Raw genomic sequence first — 6,000 nt, 5'->3', positions numbered from 1 at the left:
GTTTCATATTACTTCACATAGAAATGAGAACTAAGTGTTCTTTTTCTTTTACCTTTTAAAATATAAAAATCTGAGACAAAACATACAACATGCAAAAATGGCAACCTACCATTTGTGAAAATATTCCTTTTTCAGTTCCCATAAAATGTATGGTTGCTTCAGCAGATGTCTCGGGTTTTATTCTGTTATTTTCTGGTATTTAGTAAAATACTGAAGTTTTGATTGTCTTGTCAGCTGAAAGTTTAGATAACCCTGGAGAAGAAAGTTGTGTTCCTTTCACACGGCGATAGAAATGGGACAACTTTGATGCTAATAATCACTTTCTTTCCACCCCTTCCCTGAGTCAGGTAAGCATTTGAACTATGATCACACTTTGGAAAAGAAGTCACATACTGGATCTTGACAAACTTCGTGGGACAACTAATCTGAAATGTTGAGTGATATAATGTCCAAACACCTGCAGAAATGGAAACTAGATCCATTGTGTTGCATAAATCTGTGATGGAAGCAATTAAGAAGGAAGTATCTGAGGCTGAAGTGACCTTGCTGTATGGTATGATTTCAACATGACGTTCCTTACTATCTTGTTACGGCAGCCTCCAAGTCAGAGCCTCAAAGCCCGGGAGGCAGGGAAGGGAGACAAGGGGCTGCAGCTGTGCAAGGTAATGCAGGTCTGGTGCCAGCCCTAGTGACTGGCAGGAAAACAGGAGTGATGCAGATGAGATAGTTCAAGCCCACTGAAGGAGGTAAGGAAAGCGAACCAGCCAGAGAAGGCCCATGAAGGAGACAAAGTCCTTGAGATTTGAAAAAGCGCGCCACAGGAGAGCCAATAGGAGGAGAAGGCGTACCCTAACGGCCCAATGGGGAAAAAGCGGGACGGACATCCGGCGAGAGGAGATTGGTCAAGATCCGGGGGTAAAAGACGCTGCTTTTAGGACTCAGGTGTGTGTGTGGTGGAACTAATTGAGTTCTCCACGCACCCAGCGCTGTTTTTGCTTATTGTTTCTCAACCTAAATTGATTGAACCCAAAATAAAATTGTTTTAATTGTTATCGTTTATAACAATAACAAAGAGGTCTGAGTGAAGGAAACAGGAAAGAAAACAACCCACAGCAATGTGATCCCAGCAACAGCCCCAGTATTGACATCAGTGGGAATGTCTGCAGCAGGCACAGGGTGCAACAGAGCGGTTTGCTTGCTAGCAGCCTGTTTCTTATTATTCCAACCTGTTGCTAGTGCTTAATTCAAGGTAAACTGTAACAATGAGTGATTGTACTTTCTTCCCTATAACCCATCAAAACTTATCCAGCTATCACTGTTGTGGTGCCCATAAATAGGGGAGGATCTCAAATTGCAGCAAAGAGGCACAGGACTCATTAACAAGTAATAGTCAGCAGCAAACAAGACAATTATCTGAGTGAATGCTCCTGATCTGCTCTCATGATGGCTTAAATTAACCTGTTTATGACTGGATTGAAATAGGAAAGAAAACTTCAGCTCTCCAGCAGAAGGCAGAGAGTCAGCTAAGATTGAAGCCCAACTTTAGGATCCTTTGATCACACGGTTCCTAGGAAAAGAGTAGCTAGCCTCATTATTTCTAGTTGGTATTTTTTCAAGGCATAGATTTTTTCCTAAGCCACTTTAATATTTCAACTTGTCATTTCTTCCATTTGAGAATCAACAGCAGTGTGTTTACTTGCTCTAACCCAAGGCATCCAAAATGTTTTAAGACTCAGCTTATAAAGTACATTTTATCTTGAATTAGAAGTGAATTGTAGTTCAGATTTAGGCTCCAATTTAACATAAAGTGAACATCTATACCCTGGCATAAAAAGGCATTAAGGAATCTGAAGTATTTTCCTCAAAAAACCCCACCTTTTTGATTTCACCTTCGTTTAATTACATTTTATCTTTTTTTGTCAAGAAACTCACACATTTAAAACATTCCATCAATAAAGTATAAGTAAATTTCAAAGATAACAAGAACAAAAAATACCGATCGTGGACCATTCATGGCAGTGGCAAAAGGGTGTCCCATATTTTTACAGTTTGAGCACATCAGCGTTTTTAACTTCCACTGTTGCTCCCAAAGCTCTTTAATAATAGAAGTAACTACTTTTGATATAGGTGGCCAAGCCACAGGGCTGACGCCCCTCATTCACAGCTACAACAAATGCACTAGCTTGGGACAGATGGGCTCTCTTTAGATTTGTAAGGTTTTGGCACTTTACCAGACATTAAGTTATTTCAGTTCATTTGTATGTTGCTGTTTTCCATGCCTGGTAAATGGCAATTTTAGTGCATCACTGTTATTTTACAGGCACTGATGTAGCAGCTGTGCAGTCAGCATCACACCTCTCCTCTTATAAGGAAATCCAAGCAGGCGTTTGTGTTCTAAGGCATCTGATCCATCTGATCCTGACTCCTCCATCTGGCTAAGAAACGAGACCCCAGAGCTGAAGGAGCTTCCTACATTTCTACAGTGTAGAGCTCATTTATTCTGCAGAATTAAAGAACCATGTACTCTGACCCACAACAGATATGAAAACAATATGCCTCTTCATCCCCAGTGTGTTCATCCTACTCTGTAATAACACAAACCCAGTTCCTGCCTGCTGCGTTGTTTGGTGGGAGATTAATGCTGTACCCTTTAGCGGTACAGTGTTTTGTACAAACAGCCCTGCTTTCTGTGAGTCTGAATCCATGCGCACCCAGGAAGCAGCTGATGGAAAATTCCAGTATCTTACTGATTTAATTTTTAATCTTCCATTAGTCAACAAGGGCTTTAAAGATATTCTGTCAACCTGTCTTCTCAGTAGCTAAACATGGTTGGGATAATAGAAATAAAGGGTAATTAGCAAAATGGGGTAATTAGCAAAATGAAAAGCAACCACATTGGAATATTTAGCAGAATTTTCTTTTTTCTGTTTTTCATCTCCTTTGCATAATCACACACTGAGAGGGATTATATTTAATCTAAAAACTTTTAAGGCTAAATAATTTATGATTTTGTCCAGGTTTCCCAGGTTTTTTTTCCAAACTTTTTGTTCATCAGTCATACTGCACCTACATTCAGTACACAATAAAATATACATGACAGAATTACAAATATTTTTTCTAAATACTTTAAAGCATGAAGGAAAAAGAAATACCAAGAAGTATATATTCAGGTTATTATATAAGAATTATCCAGTAATGCTTTTTGAGCTGAGCAACTTTGAATTTTAAAAAACAAAACAAAACAAAAATCAATTTATATATCCTGTATTGTAATCTGGGATACTAAATATTACCATCTATTAAATTTATTTGAATATGTTGTATGGAGTGAGATAGAAAGGCATCAGTTTAATTCTTTTAATCTTTGAATCAGCAAATTTAACTTCTGCTCAGATGCTATCATAATAAATACAGTAGAAGTGGAAATTACACAGTTCATTGTAGCACATAGAAAAAACATATGGCTTCTAGATAGGTTTAATATAATTCTTGGTTCTTGGTCAGCTTTCCTTCCCTCCCCCACATAATGAAAAAAATTAAAATAGTGTTTTCTTCCAGATGACCGCAGAATTTGAAGTACATACCAATATTTAGAAACATAAAACTGAGGTCAACTCTACTGCATTTAGAAAGATGCTTTGGATTTATTTGGTTCCAGTCATGAACCAGGTCTCTGACCATCAGCCAGCCTAACCCTCTCTGGGATGCTGAAGGCTGCGCTGTGGTGAACCTGACAATACAGAAGTAGCAAGTGTTGGCCCAATGACTTCTACCACCTGCCCATGAGGGAACATCCGTGGGAGCCATTTTACGTTTTTCTTTCATTGGCGATGCACAACTTTTCATTCCAGAATAAGAAAATCTGGGCAGGTTTTCAACAACAAAACATATAGAGGCATCTTCCCCATGGAATAGAAACCAAGATTTTATGCACAAATTACACTTCTAATTATTTTTAACATAATGGGCTAAGTTAGACTTTCAGAAATATTTACAGATTATCATAGCCTTTTAATATTAATCTGAAATCATCTGTTTCCTGGGGTTTGTCTTAATAGTTTCATAGGTTTGGTTTCATCTTGATATTGCTTCTCACTGAAGGTGCCATTTGGCACAGATTCTAATATACTGTGATCGCTGCAGAGATTTTCTTGATACTGGTAAGTAGAAATGCTTCCCATACAGACACCTGTCCTGCTGTTCCTTAGCAGAATGGCCTGTATTTTTCACCTACTGGCACTCACAGTCACAAACTAATTCTTAGAATAAATAACAACATTTTTGCATGCTCAGCAACCGGGTGCTTCAAGCAGCACAAACTGACAGATCATATTTAAGAAAAATTGCTGATAGCCTAACCCTCTACAGAACCAGAGGAAAATCCTCATGCTTCTGACTGACCCTTCATGTGTTTAATGAGGGAGCATCTAATATAAGAGGTAAACTAGTGAACTGGTGAAGACAAAGGGCTAGTATTTTGCCATGAAAAAATGTCCTCAGATGAGTAATCTGTTGAGCATGTCTAAATGGGCAGCACAGGTGAGTTTTAAACACTCTTATACAGATTACTCTTTAGAAAACCCTTTTTCTTTATTCCTGTCTGTGTAAAATGAGACATGTAAACATGTCTACTGAACAAACCACAGACACAAAATTTCAATTTAATATACATAATATTAAGGTTAAAAAAAAAGATCATTCTACTCATCCATTTATGTCCAGCTTCAGAGACAAAAATTTTACTGATAACTTTAAAATTTTAGATCCCGAGACGTTTTTGTCTTGAGAAGCATATTCTAGAATTAAATAATAGACACATATATATTAAATTGCTTAGTGTCACAGCATAGATACGATTGGATACAATTATCAAGAGCATTATTAAACAGTTCTATCCGTACAACCCAGGGAATAACTCCAAGCACCATCTCCGAATTCCCTGCATATAAATATTTCTGATCCTCTCTCTGTAACTGACAAAGCAAATTAATATTTGATTGGTCTTTGGAATAAAATAAGCATTTAAATTACGGGACTAGTAACATGGCTTCTATTGCTTTTTGAAAAAAAACTCAGACTAAACATGGTCACCATCAAGAGTCCACCTGAGGCTAGCTGTTTTGCTGCTAAAGCTGGATTCCAAAAGGATCATCTACCATGAACAAAAGTGTCTTGGAAAAAAGCCATTGGAAAATTTGGTGTCAGAATCAATATGAAAGTACTTCATACTTTAAGATGTTTATCTATCAGCACTAACATTATCATCACATTCTTTATTCTTCGGAAGAGTTGCTGCCACAGGAAGTTTTTACTACATATACTCTAAGATAGTATGTGGTTAAAAATAGATAGGTAGTTATAACTGAATTAACGTGACATTCCATGTTACACATAGGAACATAAAACTATAATTAGAGTATATTGCATACTGCCATTTAATTAACATATTTATGAGCACAGATCTTTCCAACCAGAAACACTATTTCTAGTTAAATAGACTGTTGGAAATAATTGCTAGTATAAGAAAATAATTCTTCTCTGTACTCAGTTTCCTGATTAACTCATTTAATAAGCATCACTGACTCCCTCAGAATCCAACAGAAGCTACATACCTTGGAGATCCAGCCAGCATCACTCGGACTTAATTTTGAGGAAAAGCTGGCTCAGATCAAAGATTGCTTCCTTGGTCTGTCTCCCGCTACCTCGGTGTCTGACTTGCCTTGGTCTGGCATATCAATTGCATATAAAACATATGTAACAAATATAAAAACATTTGCATATAATTAAAAAGACAATTTCACAACATACATTAATTCAATGTCCAAAAGACAGGAAATGCCCTTAATTGTGAACACCTGACTTCAGTTGAAGCATTGTAACACAAAGAAAAACGTGTTATTCTGCCTATTCAATGCTGCTGCAGGACTATCCATGAGCCCAGGCAAAGACTAAATTGTTGGGGATGTTGGGGTTTTTTTCAGAATGTATTAGAAGAATGTG

Source organism: Falco biarmicus, chromosome 1 (assembly GCF_023638135.1).
Source record: "Falco biarmicus isolate bFalBia1 chromosome 1, bFalBia1.pri, whole genome shotgun sequence".
Classification (NCBI taxonomy): domain Eukaryota; kingdom Metazoa; phylum Chordata; class Aves; order Falconiformes; family Falconidae; genus Falco; species Falco biarmicus.
Note: the sequence above shows the minus strand (reverse complement) of the source record.